The following is a 19267-nucleotide window of genomic DNA, read 5'->3' as shown; positions in this document are numbered from 1 at the left end:
ACAAACTTTTTTTTTTTTTTGGTGAGAAACCTTTATTTTAATATTTGCCAGAATTTCTGGAACATTACAGTTCTTGTAATCCCACAGTGCATTAGATTGTTCAGCTGCCTTGGAGTTTGAGGAAAAAGACCTCAGTGATTTCTGTTAGACTTCTGGAATATTTCTGGAGTAATGCAGGTACGTTTTCTGCTGCTACATGCAACAATTCAGTGCTTTACTGGAAACTGAATTATTTTCCTCCTGTACAAATGGAAACTCCCCTCGCATTAGTTCTCCTGTTACCACAAAGCCCAAGGGAGTAGGTCACTCTTACTGGCTTGATGCATTGTCTCTCATGACTCTCCACCGTATGCGAAAGGTGGAGAAGCCCCACTGGATTCCAGAACACCACTTTTTGGCACGCCCCAGTGTGCAAGACACAAGCACGGAGTGGTCCCGTGCCTGCTGCATGATGGTATGGGACGTGGTTTTGCTGCATTGTCTTGGGAACGCTTGTCGTGATTTTCTCTTGTAGAGCAATCTGTTTTCAGATTATTAAATTAAGCATACGAATTTAGTTAAAACATTATTAAAAGGTACTTTAAAGTGTTACGTATATGTTTAGCCACCAGTTTCATGGCTGATACTCCAGATACTCCACTGTTACCACGCAGCGTCTTGCTGCCGTGATCTCTGTTGCATCGCTCATTTCATGCTCAGAAATCTACTTGGTAACACGTGGGAGCAGTAGGCACAGGCAACCCACTGTCTGAGGGGCGGCTGAGGGTGGGCTGGTGAATTTTCCAGCATGCTGCATGCATTTAACTTCGTAGCTGAAAACAAGCAGCATTCCCAAACATCCAATTTCAGAATTAAAGCACTCACTCGGAGACTACTGCGGCTGCTCACTTACCTGCAACAGCTGGGACGCCACAAGCACCCCTGAGGGCTGCTTTCTGCTGGATCTCCTCCTTCTGTCCCCACACGGGGGGAGCCGTGGGACCGCCTGGAGGCAGTGCTGCGGCCGGGAGCTGGCGCAGGGGCTGTGGCTGTCCCCAGGGCGGGCGCTTCAGGCTGCCCGTAGCAGCACGCCTGGGCCTTGGCTGCTGGAAATGCAGCTGGAAGCCCCTGGAAGCCAAAGGAAATCCCACCAGCCCATCAGCCCTGTGCAAACCAGAGGCCGGGCGGTCTCCCAGCGTGAGGTGGTCTGCTGCTGGGTGCGGGGTCCCACCTGGCACAGCCACAGGGAGTGACCCTAGTGAGGAACGAGAGCACGTGTGTGTGTGCTGCCGGAGCTGTGCACCTTCCCGGCGCCCTACGAGCCCCTGCTGCCAGCCTTCCCGTGGGGAGGTGAGGCGCTGTGTGCAGCCCTGTGCTCACTGCCAAGGACAGACAGCTCAGGATGCTCGGGCACAAAGAGAGGAGGCACAGCACTAACGTGCTTGCTGGTCTCTTCTGTCTGAGCCCCATGCTGCAGAACATCTCACCTCTGTTCATCTGCTCGGCGAGCGGGCAGACAGCCCCGCTTTCATCTTACGCTGCACCAGCTCAGCATCACTCTTCCAGGGGAGCTGGGCTAAATTGGGTGCTTGCTCTTGAAATTAGGTATTGAATGGGAAGTGTCTGATCCTCGGAGATACCAAGGACTTGTTGCTCCTGGTGAAACTGAAAGATGAGTTTAGCACTGGGCTTATTCTTAAACAAGACAGGCCGTGCACTGATGATTGACCCCTCAACACTAAATATTGACCTCGTGAGTCAATTGGCAGTGAGCATCTCACCCAAATGTGTTTGTCTAGTCAGCACTGAGACCCTGCGGAGCCTTTCTCACGTGGTGAGTTAACTGCACCTGGAAACATCCCTTGGTGTTACGGCTGGAAGCAGAAGGTCCGAGCACCGAGCAGCTGCGTGCCCAGGTTCCTGTCCCGTCTGCCACCTCCCTCCTTCAAGGACTTTATTTCTTTGTGGGCCTCTCTGCACGCTGCTCTGTAAAATAATTTGTTGTGCATAGCGGGCTATCTCAAGTCTTCCCTGCTGTTAGTGTCTTTTTACATAGCAACCTTTCAGAAGTACATATTTGCATTATTTTTTTACCTCTGAGATTTTGCACAATTGAGTGAAACTTGCCCGACTTCTCTCACAGCCCTGTTCAGAAGTGCCCACGTTCCCAGGAGCTGCTCACTGTGCAGCTTGCGCAGGGATGGATGTATCTTTCACTGAAAACAAACAATCAGAAAACAGGGAAGCATTTGATGTTCCATGGCTTCTCCCTGGCTGTTGCTGAATTCCCCCAAGGAACGCCTGGTTCTGCCTGGAGCTGAGCATTGTGTTAATTCCGATTTCAGTATTATTGAGGAGTTTGGCGAGCAGGGCTGGCTGGGACGCTTCCCCAGTGCTGACTTGCTCAAGAGAGTTGCTCCTTGCTGGGGAAGGGCTGGGAGCCGTGGCTGACCCCCGGGCCTGAAGGGCGGTTTCTGTCCCTGCGCCTGCCCTGGGGCAGTTCTGCAGCTCCGGCCCTGTGGCTCCGTGTCACCCGCTCAGCAAGCACAGCTGGGGACAGGCCTTCGAGGGGGAGCGTCACCGTGCTTCCTGCCTTCCTGCAGCAACGCACGGGGCCTCAGTGCTCCGTACCGGGTGGCCACTAAAGAGCCCTGCTCCAGCTGGGTAACAACCTGCCAAGCAGCTAGTGTGTTCCTAACATTTGCTCGTCACGCTGTAAAAAGCAGCAAGAGGAACAATCCCATCGAGGAAAAAACATTTCCTTAAATTATTTTTCTCATTAGTTATTTACAAAGATATTTCTTATTAAAAAGTGAAATTTTAAAGCTCAACAAGCTGGTTTTAGCTTTTTAGAATGAAACAACTGAGGAATGATTAGTCTCTCCCCATGCATATGTAATGAAATATTAATTTGATAAAAGCTTTAATATAGATTTTTGCAGCAGCTTTTTTCCTTCCAGCTTAACATTTTAGCACTGGAAAAGGTTCTCATCTGCCTCTATAAAAGCAGGCTAGAAACTGACTTTCTGTCACTGTGACTGTTTTTTGCTGCTTCTTTGCTGTTTATTTATAGGAAGGTTTAAGAACAGAACAGGAGAGGAAATGTAAAAGGAAAATCAAAAGAGAGAGAATGAGAGAATGGGGTGCTAGGTGTGGTAAAGCAGAGGTGTCAGACCAAGAAAGTGAACTTGGTAAGGTGTTGTACCCTGTGTTCTAGGTAGAAAATGCATAAATTCACTCCTGACTTCCTGATTTTTTTTTTTTTTTTTTTTAGCAGAGAGGCATGTGAGAACCAGACTTTCGGGCCATGTACAAGTACTGTTTTAGCACTGGCTTTACCACTTAAGCTCTTCTTTATCACTTAAGGTCATAAGGTGTTAAGCAGTACTGGCCCTGAGTTAGCAAATCCCGTACAGGCATATAATATCAATATTTTTTTTAAGATATAGAAGCTATTTGGAAAGAAACATTGATTCTAATGTAAGAGTTTTCTCAAAGGGACTCGTGCTTGAGGAATGGCAGCAGTCGAGCTCGTCCCAGTGTGATTTTGAAGGTGGAACTCCTTACTCAGGTAAACCAGGGCTTTGCGTGGTGTCTGGCACCCTGGCCGTCCAAGGCAGAGCCCACACAACTAATCGTTAATTAGTATGCCCCTGAGGTGGATACAAAAATAACGTCAGGCATTTAGATTTTCCCATAAATCTGAGAAAAGACGGGGCTCCCGGCTGCGGGTTTTGTTGTCTGGTGCATGTGGTCGTAAACAACGTGCCAGGTACCGATGCCTGGAAACAGAGCTGGAGGGGTCGTGGATGCTCTGTTTATTTTTAGTCTGCTGTGAGACTTTGGAAAGAAATCTCTCCAAAGGTGCTTTTGTTTATTTATTTATTTTTAAACTTGCTTGTTTGTTCGCTGTTTTTCTGAGGTTCTTTTCTATATTTGTGTTTAAAATACAGTTAACACACAGGTGCGGACTGGGATGAGAGGCATTTCAGCCAGAGAGCTATCATTCAGCTAATGAGACTTTTGCCTGCTCAGGAGCAGCACACTGGAGACCCATTATCAGAGCACATTTTTTTGGTATGGATGTTATAATGCTGGCTGTGAAAAGGAGAATTTCCTGTGCAGCAGCTAAAAGAACTGCCAAATTACAGGTGTGCAGCACCTGAACAGGGAAAACAGGACGGATGGTGATTCCATGGTAGACCACACATTTGGAGCTCTTTTTATCTATTCCAGTTATTTTATTTACTATAGTAAAGGTCAAATGTATAGCTAATTGTTATGGTCATTGATAGATATTGTCCTGTGAACTGCTTAACATCTGTATATACATACATGTTAGGAAGTCATTTTCATCAGTATTTTTCAAGGTGTTTGTCCAACCTGATTTTAACCTTGATACTAACTCTAGGTTATACAGTGTACAAATACCTTTAAAAAAAGTGTCATTTGATACCACAAGGAGATAAAGTCTCTTAAAAGTGGTGAATCCCTCAAATAACATTGGTAGAAACTCAGAGAACCACCCCTGGAGCAGTAATTTTGGCCAAAATCTGGGTTTCTATTTCTCCCATTCCTGATTCTTGTTAAGTATCCAGTTCTCCTTGCTGCAGTGGTCAGGTTAAGGAAAAGAATACTGAAACTGAATGTCCTTACACAGATGAGTGCTGAGGTGTCCCGGTGACCGCCCCGTCTGCCCGTGCCTTGTCACGTAGCCCCGGGCTGCCCGCCTCGTGGTAACGCGGCCTCAACATGGCGAGGCAGCCTCTGCCAGACGGGGAGCCTGGGGAGTGGAGGTCAGAACTAATGCAAGTAAAACTGGTGAAACAAGGTATTTGTCCGAACAGATGCCTTTAAGAAAGTAAATCGTATTCTTCAATGATGAGAAATAGTTTCTAAGCCTTGGAAATCTGTTAGTAAGATTGCCTCTGGCCATCTTCTGTTACACAGCCTTTAGAAACCCCGATGTTTGTGTTTACTGCAGCTGCAATTCCCCCAAAGACCAAATATGATCCTCTTATGCATTAGATTCTGCTAAGATCCTCTTTCTCTCTTCCCACCCTCAAGATTAATTAAGCAGAGCTATTAACAACAGGCTGGTCGTGTCAATGGAAAAGAGCCGCAGGCACCTGCAGCAGTAGCAGCGGGGAGGAGAGGAGAGGAAGGAGCATCCTGCAGGTGAACTTTCCTGGAGCTGCTTTATCTTCAAGGCCACGGCGTCTCGCAGTAGAGGGAGTGCTGTGCTGGAGGTGCGCGCCTCCAGCCTCCACCCCTGGGTGCCAGGCCAGTGAATGTGCCCAGGCTCAGAGCTTGGGAAGCCGTCGGTGTCTGGTCTGTGAGGTGGGGCGGTGAGCACGGCCCCAGCCCCTGCGGGGGCTCATGGGGGGCTCGGTGTGGCCCTGCTGGGCACGCTGCGCTGGGGAGCCCCCCGCTGCCACCCAGGGAGGTGCTCTCTGTGCTGGGGTGGCTTGAAGGATCACCAAGCCCAGCTGCCCGACCACCTCAGGGCTGAGCAAATGTTAAGGCTCGTTACTGAGGGCATTGTCCAAATGCCCCCCGAACACTGCCAGGCATGGGGCACCAAGCACAGCGTGAGGAGCCTGTCCTGGTGTCTGACCCCTCGCGGTAAGGGACTTCTTCCTGACCTCCAGTCTGAACCTGGCACAGCTCTGTGCCGTTCTGCACATCCTGCCATCAGCTACTGGGGAGAGCAGAGCGGCGCCTGCCTCTGCCCTCCCTGGGGAGCTGCAGAGAGCAAGGAGGTCGCCTCTCGGCCTTCTTGTCTCCAGAGACAACCCAGTGTCCCCAGCCTCTCCTCACAGGACAGGCCCTCCAGCCCTTTGACCAGTTTGGTTGCCCTCCTCTGGATCTTAACACCCTTTTTGTATTGTGGAGCCCCAGACTGCACACGAAGGGCACTGGTAAAAGGAGAACAGCTGGGGACAGCGTGGGGGCTCCTCGCAGTGCTTTGCCTTCAGAAGAAACGCAGACGGTGCAGCTCCTTTGTATGGCCATGAGATGCAGTTACCAAGTGCACAGCAGATCCCACCAAGCTGCGTGGACCTTGGCACCGCCGCCGTCTGTGCTTAGCATGGAGGAACTGCCCCCTGCCCCCAGGGCCCTGCTGCACACCCGCGTGTGCCCAGGCTCGTGTCCCTCTGTGGTATGACCCCCACAGAGCCGCTGCATTCGGTGGGTTCCCAGCCCTTCCCTTTGTGCTCACCGTTACAAAATGCTGCCTGCAAATCAATGCACGATTGATTGGCTGGTGCGGGGGCTTGAAGTGCTCCGTCAGCGCTGGCAGGGGTTGGAGGCCATGGCCGAGATGTTCCCGTGCCGGGCAGACCCCGCTCCCCACACACTTCGGTAATGGGATGGGAATTCTTCATCTCCTTGTGGCTGAAGCCATGGACCAAGGGCCCAAAAGCAGAGGTACGTGTGCTGTCCAGGGGCTCAGCTGTCCCATCCATGGGTGGGATGTCCATGCCATCCGGCAGTCCTGGCACTTGGCACAGAACGAGAGAGCAAAGGCAGCCCGTGGGCTGCAGCCTGGTAACACAGCAGGAGCCTCGGCTCGTGTCCTGCAGAACATCTCGCTGCGGGGCTGCTCAGTTGTGAAATCCTCTTTTCCAAGGAGCTGGAGAAGCTCAGCCTTTATCCAATGCTCATCGACAGCCAGTGTGGGCACCGGCCTGCTCGGCACACGGACACACAGCGGCTCCCGGTGTCAGATTAACAGCCGCATGGCCTCCAAGTGTTTTTCTGTTTGTGCTGGTTTGGTGCCTGGTTAATCACAGTCTGTTGTTGCAATAGATTAATTCACCCGGGAAAGTTTTTAAAATTTGTTTTTATTCTTTGTTTCCAATTAAACACTTGAGTGATGAAAGCAGTGGAGGCGGTGGGGACGGGACGTGCGTGGGGAGGCCAGGAGGGGATGCGTGGGGACGGGAGCCATGCTGGGAGCCGGAGTCCTGGTAATGGTGTCCTGGCAATTTTAAAGCTTAAAGGCCTGATAGCGATGGGTGATGCCACTTGAAAGCCTTGTGAAAGGCCTGCTGAAAAGTGCAGTTCCACACTCCATGGGCACATCGAGGGGGCAGCTGGCTCCTGCTGCAACATGGCATCGGGTGGGCTCGCAGGGGAGCTTTTATGGAGGAATATGTGTTTTTTTTTTTTTTGCTTAGGTATCTAATGTCCTGATTGTTATTCACCAACTTACCCAGGCATTTTGGAGGAATATGTGCAAGAAAACAGAGGAAATAAAGCCTTTCCCAGGTCCAAGTGGCTGTGGGTAAGGTACACAGCACAAAGCCATTTCTGCCATGTCCTGTCTTTCCAGTAATGCGGTTACTTGGCTAATGGATGTTTGCAGACAGCTGTCTTGTTCTTTTCCACTTGTGCTCTCCAGACTGCAGTTCGTGGCCTTTCTGGGAAAAGGATGTGCACAGAAATGTGATATTCCTGCATCCCCTTTTGGCTTTCTCCCAATGACCTTTGCTAACTCAGGAGGCTGCTGTATCAGATAATGATCAGGTTTTGAAATGCTGTGTTTGTTAAGAAGGAACTTCTTGTCTCTCGAGTGACTTTTGTTGATTTTCCCCTTTAATCTTCTATTAATGTTCATTTGTCTCCTGTCCAGAATTTCATTCTAACATTAGAACTTAGTTGTTAGAGAAAAATCCAACTTACTGTATTAATCTTTAGCGTACTCCTGATGTGCTAGCACCTGACCGATGCTTTCTTTTTACCAAGTGTTTGTTCAGTGGGGGATCTGATTTCTTGATCAGTTTGTTAATTTTCCATGGATGCTGGAGACTTACAGCTGGTGCAGCGGTTCACTGCTTCCCGCTGCCGTGCTGCAGGCACGCTGAGCTTCTGCCTTCCTCCCAGTCTCGGAGTGGTGGTATTTCCCGGACAAGACAGCCAGAACCATGTTAGCCATCAAGATTCAGTAGAGACACAATGTCCAATACTTTACTGCATGTCGAATGTATGATTTTTCTTTTTATCTTCCCACTCTGTAAAGCTGTCAGTAGTCAACCAAGTTTCTCTAGAATGATTTCTTCTTCTGATGTTATTTATTGCATGCCATAATGCTGCTTGCTTGATGTTAGAATTTTTTCTTTTCCTCTTGGAATTTTCTCCAGCTGGGGCATCTCCTGCTGAAACAAATGCCTGAGTGTGTTGCCCAAAGGGTTGTTGCTGAAAGTAAAGGCTCCTGCAGAATTTAAACTTTCTCCAGAAAAAAACGTTGAAAAAAAAATCAAGAAAACAAAACAGTAGCTCATTAGAGCATCTCTTGCTTTGATGGCGATTTCAAACCCTTGGAAATGTAGAAAGGAGAGTCCAGAGCCCTGGAGAGAGCAGGGGTGAAACCTGCACTGCCTGTCCGGAGTTGTGTAGCTGACGGCTGCTTTGTGCTCGGCTCCAGGGACCGTGAAGTAAGGAGGGAATTTGCTCCTTGTATTTTTTCCTAATGAAGATATATCAGGGTGACCTCAGCCTTACTGGGAACGATTTTTTTTAAATTTTACTTTGACCTTTGGCAAGACCACGGATATCAGTCCTTATCTGTCCTGGATTTTAATGGTGGCTGTGATACGGGTGCGATAGCGTCCTGGTAATGTAAAAGCGCAGAGCTTAGAGGCCTGACAGCGATGGGTGATGACGCCACTTGCGCCTTCCCCCAGCACGGCAGCTCTCCCAGCCCGCCGGGTGTCTGTGCTCAGAGCCCCGTGGGTGGGAGCAGGGAGGTTTGCACAGCTGTTTTTGTGGTTCAGGGACCCGTTGGAGAGCTCTGCCTCCTGACTTGTCATTTCAGCTCCGTGCTCATTAGGACAGAGCGCCGTGCAGCCGTAATTGAAATCATTTTTCTTTCTGAAAGCGGAGTGTGCCAGCCCCGGTGTAATGAGGGTGGCTGCAGTGCTGGTACCTGTGCCGTCAGCGGGTGCCAGCAGCTGCGGCCCCTCGGCCCTCCCGGCAGCTGTGTGCCGCGTGTGGCTGGGGGCGCCTGCGCTGGAGAGCCCCCTGCGTCAGCAAGGCACTTGTTGTTCATCACGTTTGTCATAAGTGATCTGCAGCAATATGGCTAATTGCTGGGGGATTTGGGTAAAGAGTATTTACTAATTGCTAATTAACTACTAATTAACTAATACATATATGCTTCCTAAAAAGAGCTCTGTACCAAATCGGTATTTTTCTTTTCATTGCAAGATTTTTGTTCCCATTTAAAACAAAGCAAAGCAACAAAACACACAACCACAAACCAAAGCCCTAAACCCAGATATCTGTGAAGACACCTTCGGAGTTTTGAAAGAGAGAGGTATCACCAGCTGTTCTCATTTCCACGTACTTCGTGCATCTCCATTTTTCATTAAGTCACAAAAACGTACAGGTGGAGATTGTTTTCCATCCGGTGTTCAGATATTTCTTCCCATGTATCAGGTCTAAGGGAACTGGATAACTGTAGGGTTTTATTTATTTATTTATTTATTTATTTATTTATTTATTTATTTATTTATTTTTGTTAAAGAGATTGAAGCTATTTGGTACCTTGTATTTACAAGGTTAATTTACCAATGGTGATACACTAAGCAATCAGAGACTGGCGTTCTCCATACAAGTGTCTTAAATTTTCCAAATAATTACATTTTCTTTCCTTTTTTACAGATTGATTTCTCTCTTTTCCTATGTGTTGCATTTGCTTGTTTTTTGCCAGACACCTTCTATTTCTGGTCTTGTGCATGAAGAGCTTTCTAGGTTTTATTTATTAGCTATTTAAGGCTGAAAGGTTGACTGGGGATATATAGGACATGAGGAAATGGCCTCAAGTTGCACCAGGGGAGGTTTAGATTGGAGATCAACATGAATTTCTTCATGGAGAGGGCAGTCAAGCACTGGGACAGGCTGCCCAGGGAGCATCCTCATCCCTGGGGGTGTTTAAGAGACGTGTGGATGTGGCACTGAGGGACATGGTATAGTGGTTGACTTGAGGTGTTAGGTGATGGTTGGACGTGGTGATCTTATGGGTCTTTTCCAACGTAAATGACTCTGTGGTCCTATGATTTCTGCCTCTGTCTGCAAGGCAACACCTTTTGAAAGCTGTGTCTCATCCATTTCCAACGCTGAGGAATGTGTCTACGAACCTCTCCAAAGCAAATTTTATTCGCACCATGGATAAATTGGGTGAGGCACCAGAGCTGCGCTGCCTGTGGACCAAGGGACGAGTTGCTGCAGCACTGTCACGGGTAACGTTGGGGAGCAGAGGAGGAGCTGTACTTGGAGAAAATACCCTGCCTGGGTACAGCTGCATGGTTGTGCACAACCAGGAGAGGCAGGCATGGAACCCAAAGTTCCCTTGTGAGCTTCTGACCTGTGAGAGATGAGCTAAGCACGGCACACGGACAGCGCTGCATCCCCCCGGTGCTGTGGGGCTGCGGCACTGCCACTGTGCCACAACGCCGAGCCTGAGGGGACACCCAGAGAAGGGGCCAGGAGGAAGAAAGGGGGAGTGGGGTGCTGTAACAAGCGCAGGGCAGCCCAGCCCTGCCAGGATACGGGCTGCTGCCTGCCTGTGGGGTGCGGCGGCACCACCGCAGGTACCGCCTGCTGCACGCTGCGCCCTGGGCTCAGCACGCAGCACAGCAACGCACTTAGCAGCCTGAATGGTTTTCTGAGGCTAAAATATGCTTATTTCCTCCCATCCAGGGAGCTCTGAGAAAGTGTTTTGAGACGGAGTGGACTGAACAACACTCATATTGACAGCGCTGGGCCGCACGGCTCAGCACGATGGCTGTTGTGCTGCTCCTAAGCCACTGTAAATCAGTGCTGCTGTCCTGCAGCCACACGCTCCGTCACAGGACACAGACTGCATCCTCACCAGTCTGTTAAATATGCTTTCCACTAGTGTCTGTGCCTTCTGCAAAAGCACTTCAATGTTTCTATTTACTCCTTCAGAGTCAAAATCAATATTTGTTAGATGCAATTATGAGGAATGATGGATGTGCTGTCAGTGGTACGAGAATATGAAAAATAATATTATGGCACAGGCCTGCTCTTAATAAAAGCAGAGAGGAGACACAAACAAGCTGGCCTGAAAAATCCCATCCCAAACCATGTAAACCCGTAATAAACAGGAAGCGTTTCAAGTGCTGGTTTAAATTGGAGTTGATTACCTGTTTTGAGGCACTGATGGCAGATTTACGTAAATAAATCAGCCGGCTGTGTGCTGGCTCTGTGTGCCCCTCCGGGTCTGTGCTGGTAGCCATCCCGTGCCCCCCCCACCCCAGCACAAAGCCTGGCTGCGAGCAGGGCCAGGCACTCCAGTGCTCTCATTTGCTCTGATTTCAGTCTTGGCATCGTTCTGGGTGAGTTGCAGGCTTATGGGTTTTCATGGCAGGCCACGCTTCCCGGGACAGCTCCCAGCCCCTTGGGGCTTTGTCTCTCAGCTCCCCAGGCAGCCCGATGTCAGTGGTCGAGGGGGCGACCTGTGGGCTGGGAGCTGATTATCTACCCATCCCTCACTCCCAGGAAGGATTTAGGAAGCTGCTGTTGTTTCTATATATAACCAGTGCCTCTTTTCCAGGGGTTGTGTGTAGTGTTTTTTGCTGATTTTCGTAACTAACCCTATGCATGTAGCCGTATGCATGTGGCTGTAGCATGCATGAAAGGACAGAAATAGCACTGGATGCTCACGTTACTTGGTCACTTTGCCAGAGGGCAGCAAGTGCAGGAGAAGGAGGACAGCCTGCGAGGTGGTCGTGGCCAGGCTCTCCTGCAGGCACAGCCGATGCATGTGGGTCCTTAAGCGCTCGTGCTGCTCATTTAGCTGATGCTCATATAGGGTGTTTTATTTTATTTTATTTTATTTTATTTTATTTTATTTTATTTTATTTTATTTTATTTTATTTTATTTTATTTTATGTGTGTGTGCTCAAAGTTAAACTTCCCACTACAGAGAATTAGCTGGTGAAAGACAAAGGGCTTTGATCAGTAGGGGTAGGCGATGATATATTTTACAAAAGGTTTTCAGCTACAGTACCTGGAGACAGATCAATATTTTCTATTTGCCTTAGCACTAAACTCATTTTCCTTTCTCACTGAAGAGAAGCTCACTTGCACCTTCTACCAAAACATTAAACTGCTCTGTCCTCATAGACTGTAAGACAAACAGGAGCGCTTCCCCGGAGCTGCTTCATCATGCAGGAATATGCCAGTCCTTTCCATAAGCAGACAAATTCTCTTCGAGGTATAAGATAAAAAGTAAAAAAAGGCCATAACCCTGTGAATACTAACTCGTTATTTACTTTAAAAACTCATAGGATATTAAAAGGCAAAAAAAGGGAAGCAGTTTTGTACCATTTATGGGTATGAACAGCTCATGATCTGATACATTATCTTGAGCCTCTGGAGCAACTCTTATCTGCCCCAAAGCTGCTGGCCCTGTGTCTGGAGTCTGAAGGATGTGAAGAGGCGGCTTTGCATAACGTACACATTTTTTTCAGGAAAATGAGGTAGCCTTGCTTTCAGGATGTTTGATGCACCAAACCCCACGGGCTCCCTGGCGGTCATCTTGTGATGCTGGGTGGCCGTCAGCGTGCTTGAAGGTGGCCCAGGTATGCTGCTGTGCCCTGCAGGTCCCCGCACAACATCCATGCCCAGCACAGCAAAGCCAGTGCTGGAGCACGTAACTGGTGTCTGCAGGTGCCTCCTGGTGTGGACGTGGTGCTGGACGGCTCCTGGCGGGCCTGAAACCTGCAGGCACCTCGGTGGAGTTTGCAACAGCAGCTGATCGCCCATCCCCGTGGCACTCCCATTTCCCAATTCCGGGGCTGATTAAACCCCCACATTAGTATTGTATGATAGTATCCAGAATTTATTTGTATGTAAACCAGGTTTCCAGCTCCCATATCAGCAAGCATTGCAGTTTCTTACTCAATTGTGTACATGTTTAGTAAGTAAAAACAAATCTTTTCACATTTTTGTTTTTGTTCAGCTTCACAGCCTCAGCATATGTAGGTCTTGCAGAATGCTGTTTAAGAGTGTTGCAAAATACATACATACATATATATATATATATATATAATATATTTCCTGAGAATGGCTTCTACAAAACAAAAGAAAGGATTTAAATGCTTTTCAATAATGTTTGGCTCTTTAAACCTCATTTCAGTATGGAGGTCTAGATCATCTTCAGGTGCAAAGCATTCACATTGGGTAAATCATTATCTAACGGCAGGCCTGCATTAATGACTAATTTCTGAAGCTGCAGACAGTCTGAAGGAAATTGGTAGTGCTTTTTCAGCTGTGTATAGTGACACATTTGTTGTCTACTCATAAGACTTCATATATTCATAATTACAGCATCAATTCATCATACTTATCATTGTCATCAATCTTTGCCAGCACCAACTGATGCAGACAATTGCTTGCGAGGGTTTTCTTTTGTACTTTTATTCCAGAACCCTGACAGACGTGTGCTGTTCCAACACTGTTATTTCTTTTTCCCTGTTCTTCAGATTTGGTAGGCTTTCTGTGCCCCTCTGCATCACTCTGGGCTAGGTTGCCAGCACTGTCGTGTCTGGTCACTGTATTTCACCAAACATATCAGAGAAAGGCTAACCTTGTATTATCGGGGTGTGGGTGAGGAGGAGAGCTGGTGGTGAGCGCGATGCTCCTGCGCTGGCCCTGCTCAGTACGGGCACTGGGGAGCTGGCACGTAGGCTGACAGCACGTCTCACAGACCCTAAGGGGAGGCAACTGCTGATGTGTTATTTACTATGTTATTTTTCACTAATATGCATTTTTTCATCTACTTGAAAATTCAGTTTTCCCTTTCATGACAAAACTTTCAGTGTTTTGAGAAGAAAAATCTTTCTATTTTGCTGTACTTATTAAAGCCAAAGTACACTAATGTATCTCTCTGACAACCATTACACTACAAAACAAACATACACAGAAACTATTTCAGTATACCTTAGTAATCTGAAAAGAATAAAGGACTAAAGTATCCTGTTTTGAACAATCAGCAACCTTCCTTCCCCAACTTAGGTTGGTGTAATGAACCCCTGTGTCCTCCTGCTGTCCTTACCAGTGATTGACCTTAATATTCTGCTCTCTTACATGGCAATTTATAAATATTGCTGTGCACAGAAATACAGCTGGAGAGGATAATGTAAGCATGATGTAGACTTGGATGTAAACGAATCTGCTCCTGATGCATTCACTCACACCTGGGTAACTTCTTTAGCTCAGTTTGAATGTCTTCAGGCTGCGGACAGCAAAACATAGGTTTTCTGTATGTGAAGACTGTACAGACAGTGGCATTTGCTGTAGTCACATTTTAACAACAAAGAACAGAGGTTACAAGACAGCTGAGGGTACCTATAGATGTACTTTACCCACGAGGACACGCTATTATGGTTAAATCCTTGCTTGACCTTTGAAAGACCACTGTTTGAATGATTTTTTTTTTGATGTTCAGAACTACCTAGATAGAAAAGGAATTTATACATAGTGTCATTGAAAATGAGAATGATGTATTAAATTTGCTGTTAGGCCCGTATTTTAATTTTATTTTAGGAATTATTTCAAAATTATAGAATCACAATATAGGCAAGATTTCACTTGTTAATACCCAAAGGAATTAGTGAAGTAGGGCCTTTTTTCACTGACTTGATTACCACAAAGCTTTCTCGACTTACTCCCTTCCACTGATAATGAAGAACCTAATTGGTTTCTGAGGGCTAATGTGCTTTGTTTAACCACAGCTCCTGGAGTTAGCTTTGCCTCCCAGACAGAGGCAGGTCCTGACCCGGGACGGTGTGCTCCCTGCAGCTAACGCTGCCGTAAGGACGGGATCATGCTGCCGGTGCCAGGAACCCACAGGATTTGCGTGTGCTAATGGCACAAGGCTTCGCTGTGATCCTGGTGCCTGGAGCAGGAGCATGTCCACAGGTGTTTCCATGAGAAGTGCCAGGGAAGGGCTAGGGATTACTGTCTTCTCTTACCTGTGGGCAAAAATTACCCATAGGCTGATGTCTTCATTAATTTGACTAAATTAATCACGATTGCCGGTCAGATAAACTTCTCTGCAGACTTCAGTAGGATTCAATCCTTTCACAGGAACGTGGAAAACCACATTACAAAAAGCATATAGCTTTCAGACAATATAGCTTACAGCCTGTGATGATGTATCTCCCTCTCTTTTTTCTTTTTTTCTTTTTTTTTTTTTTTTTTTAATCTTTTTGTTGACCACAGCCTCTCTGTGTGTGTGCATCCATTACCCAACTCATGGATGTAATTGATGGCAGAAGGTATTAGCTGCCATGAGCTCTGAAGCCTACGATACTGAAGCCATCATCTGAAAATTTCTCTTTGCTGCTGTCCTGTGGAATGGGGGCACTGGCCGTAGAGGACCTACCGCTCCATCTTGCCTGGGCTGTAATGTCCCTTAAGGACTTTGGCCTTGCTACCACCATTCAGAAGGCAAATAACTTTTCTTCCAGGTCCAGTCAGCCTTAGAACTTTACATTACAGCCAGGATGGAGGAGAGGAGGATCTCAGGCATGCTTAATATGTGTAAATCAGGGAGAGAGCACCAATGAAATAAAAATAAGAGCTCTATATTGTGCTGTCTTTCATGACCAGAATCTTGTTCTTCAGAGGAGAAAAGATGGAAAAGGTGGTTATGGAGTAATAAAGTTTTCTTTTTAATTAAAAAAGCTTGATGTCAGTCATGCCACGGGAACCGAGGCCTCTGTGAGAGAGCTGAGCACTGCACCATAAAATATTGTGTTTTGTAAAACTGGTAGAGTTGAGTACAAACTACAACAGAGAGAGCAAACTGAATAATGAAAACAGAAAGATGGCATTTCCCCACAGGGATGGGAAAACAGATGGAGTTTACACGACTCATGAAAACAGAAATATGCAGACTTTGAGCTTGATCCAGCTTCACTGAAGTCACTGAGAGTTTTCTTTTGACTTCAAAAGTGGTAGATCAGGTCCTTTCATGGTTTCTTTTCTTTGTTTTGATTTAGAAGAAAACACCTCCTCTGTTGACTGCTCTATATTACTTGCAGAACTACTGAGCATTCGTAAGTATCTTTGTGTATGATGTATATGCTATATACAGGTAGATTTTTCTCTTCTATTACATATATTAAAACAAAAAAACAACCAACCGAACAGGTAGCAATCACAATGTAGGGACTTAACATTTATTGATGCAAAGTGCTTTGTAGAGGTCTCTATCAATAAGTTAAGGAGCGTGTGAGGGATGGGATGGCCGTGACATCAACACGCTGCGGGACGGGAGGGGTGCCTGTCGGCGTGGTGCTGAGGGAACAAGACCCGTGAGATGGTAAAGAAATGTGCAAAGTTAAAGGAACTGGCTAAAAAATGACAGCTGAGAAAAATGGCCATGGGCTGGCAAAACTTTATTTTCTGCCCTGTGTAATAGATACATGGAATAAATGAGCAGGGAATCAAGGGGCTGAATCTGAAAGTCAGGGTGAATGGGTGGAAGCTCAGGAATGCTAGAAGGTCATGGGCATGAGCTTAAAAGTTGAATTTATTTTTTGAGCCATTTTCTTCCTTCTTTCTCCTTTTTATTTGGTTTTCTTGTTTGAATCCTTGCTTTCTCTCCTTTTCTTCCCTACTCTTTCACTCTTTTTTCTCTTTTTCTCACTTCTTTCTAAAAACACTGGTTGCAGTTACTGTTTTACTAATTTTCCTGTACCTTTCCAGTGCCCTTTCCCTCCAAGCAGTCGTTTGTATTTACTATTTTTTCTCTCCACAATAATTCCTCAAATATGTAGCTGCACGGCAATTCCTGGGCCTGCTCAGTGCGATCAAACGTATGCTGATTGCACTTAACCTGAGAGATCTTCAAGACTGATGGCTTTAATCGATTACTAACAATTGCTAATTGTTTTAATTGTTTTAATTGCGGAAGGATTTTCATCCCACTGCAGACGCTGTCCCCAGGCCTCCCCGCCAGGCGCCCCGCAAGGTGTCCCCGTGCCCCGCTCCTCTCGCCGTCACCTCGGCCCCGCGGCTGTGCCAGCCCTGGGGGACACACGGTGACCCCCTGGGGCACACGGCATCCAGCATCCAGCATTCCCATCACCCAGCCTGGGATCTGGGCCCTTCAGCTGGGAGAACCGGGCAGCGGGTGCCTTCAGAGCTGTCTTCGCAGAGTCTCAGGCCCCACTTCTCCAGGTTTCTTCTTTTCTATTCTCCTTTACTCCCACCTCGTTAATGACAACGCACTTTCTTCTCATATTAACTCAATGCCATCTGCATTTTACTTTCCAAGCGATTTTTTTTTTTTAGCCTTTGCTATGACCTTCTGCAAAGCGCTATCAGAAATTTGGGTTCTCATCAAGAACCAGAGGCAGGCTTCATTAATTTGGTAACAGCTTTCTATTGACCCAGGTGGGGCTGTGATTCCAATCGCCAAAGAGACACGGAGCCTAATGGTAGGGCGAGGGCGAGTCCTGCAGGGGGGGGGGGGAATGCAATTCTGCTTACTGCTAGTCTGCTGTTAACGTTGTGTGATATGGGGCAAGTCATAAAAACTCTCTGCGCTTGCATTTTCTGGGGCCCAAAATAACATTATATTATTTTTCACTTTCTGAAGTGATGCAAATAGAGAAATAAATATATAAATGCAAAGTTCATTTTATTACATTTACTCTATTTGTTCCAAAGAAATTGCACCGTAGAGGAAAGCTATTTTTAAAAACTATTTATTTCAGATGTTATTGCAGATGTTCTCTTGCACATCCAATTAAAAACCATGTTTTGTGTAATTTATAACTTAAAAAATCAATTTCATCTACGAGTCTTTTGTGTTTAGTATTTTAGTACAAGGCATGAGCCTTCGAAGTGAGGCACAGGTAAACCATAAAATTAGCAATTGTATTTTCTGAGGGATTGTGGAGTTTTTTCTGTGCTCCACAGGGAAAGCTTCAGCAAACTTGAGAGGAATAGCTTTGCAAGCGCATTTGATACAAGGCAGGCTATATTAAAAATAACACTGACGGAAGTACTACATTTGCAGCAGATATCTTCAAGTTTCTCATCTCCATTATTAATTTAAATTGTGGCACAGTTGGAACTTAGTTTGAAAGAATCTCAATCCAAAACAAGAAGGCAGCAGCGGCCCCGGCGGGGTGACCCCTGGCTGGGCAGAGGGTCTGTAGGCTGTCACCTCCCTCCTGTCCTGGTGAAGGAGCCACAGACAGATGTATTTCTTAGTGGCAGAGGTAGAATTACAGTGCTGGAAGGGTGTCGCGGGTTAATGACCAGGGTCAGGTTCATGGTCATTAATACCGCTCAAGTCCATCGTCTGCAGGCACTGCTGGGGCTTGAATGGGCAGGGAAAATTCCCTGACCTCCTGCTGCCAGTGCCTTTAAACCAGAAGTTTCTCAGAAATTAGAAGGCTGCTTACCTTGGCTGCACTTTTCTCTGTTGCTCTGCGTGTCCCACCATCAGACTAATTAAAAGCAGGTGCATGTCAGCTGCAAGATGCCACTGCTTATTGTCCCTTGTCTATCCTTGGGCATTTTTGAAAAATGAGAAGACCGGCTAATGTGGATGCTGCCTCAGGTGCACGCCGAGTTAACTCTGCCACGCCTGACCGACTGATGACAAAATCCAGAGGCAGGATCTAAATCCTTGATCCCGAGCTCGGGATGTCTGCAGGGCCCCAGGCTCCATCGGTACGCCCGGGCTGAGCTGTGCTGCAGGGCTCTGATCCTGCGCCTGTGTGTGCGCAAGCCTCAGCACCCCGTGACACAAGGCAGTCGCCGAGGGGTGTAGGTGACACAAGGCAGTGACAGGACTGTCTCGTACCGCTTCTGAAACTGCCAAGGAGCCAAAATGGCATTTCTGTTTTTTTCGAGCACAGTGTAAGATGACAAGAGCTGCAGGGAGGTCCCAAAGTGCTGGAGAGGTGGACAAACAGCTATCTGGTGCATGACCGAAATGCCACAGGTAGAAAGAAAAATGTGACACAGCACCGCTGTGAAGCAGTGACGTTCTCCTGTTTCACCATCCTGAAATATCCCAGAATCTGCTGTCAGTCAGGACCAGCTTGCCAGGGTTCCTGCTTTTAACACCACACAAATATTTTTGTCACCTCCTCCATCACTTTAACAAATAAAAAATCTCAAGACCTTTGCTTTATCCTTTCTTTCCTGATTTTTTTTTTTTTTTTCCCCAGTCTAAACAAAGAAAATGCCTCATCTCGATGCCAGGCTGTACTTTATTTCAACTCCC

General features: G+C 47.0%; 1 long non-coding RNA gene across 1 annotated transcript; it reads right to left on the bottom strand.

The window, feature by feature from the left end:
* Window positions 1-1381: 1381 nt before the first annotated feature.
* On the bottom strand, window positions 1382-18670 carry LOC118168770. The gene is made up of 3 exons (XR_004751788.1): window positions 18438-18670; window positions 2074-2195; window positions 1382-1965 (listed from the first exon to the last, which is right to left on the bottom strand). It is a non-coding gene; the product is annotated as an uncharacterized LOC118168770 (long non-coding RNA).
* Window positions 18671-19267: the final 597 nt, after the last annotated feature.

The sequence above is a fragment of the Oxyura jamaicensis genome, chromosome 6, assembly GCF_011077185.1.
Source record: "Oxyura jamaicensis isolate SHBP4307 breed ruddy duck chromosome 6, BPBGC_Ojam_1.0, whole genome shotgun sequence".
In the NCBI taxonomy this organism is placed as follows: domain Eukaryota; kingdom Metazoa; phylum Chordata; class Aves; order Anseriformes; family Anatidae; genus Oxyura; species Oxyura jamaicensis.
The sequence above is the reverse complement of the archived record's forward strand: the minus strand, read 5'-3'. Positions and strand labels throughout refer to the sequence as shown.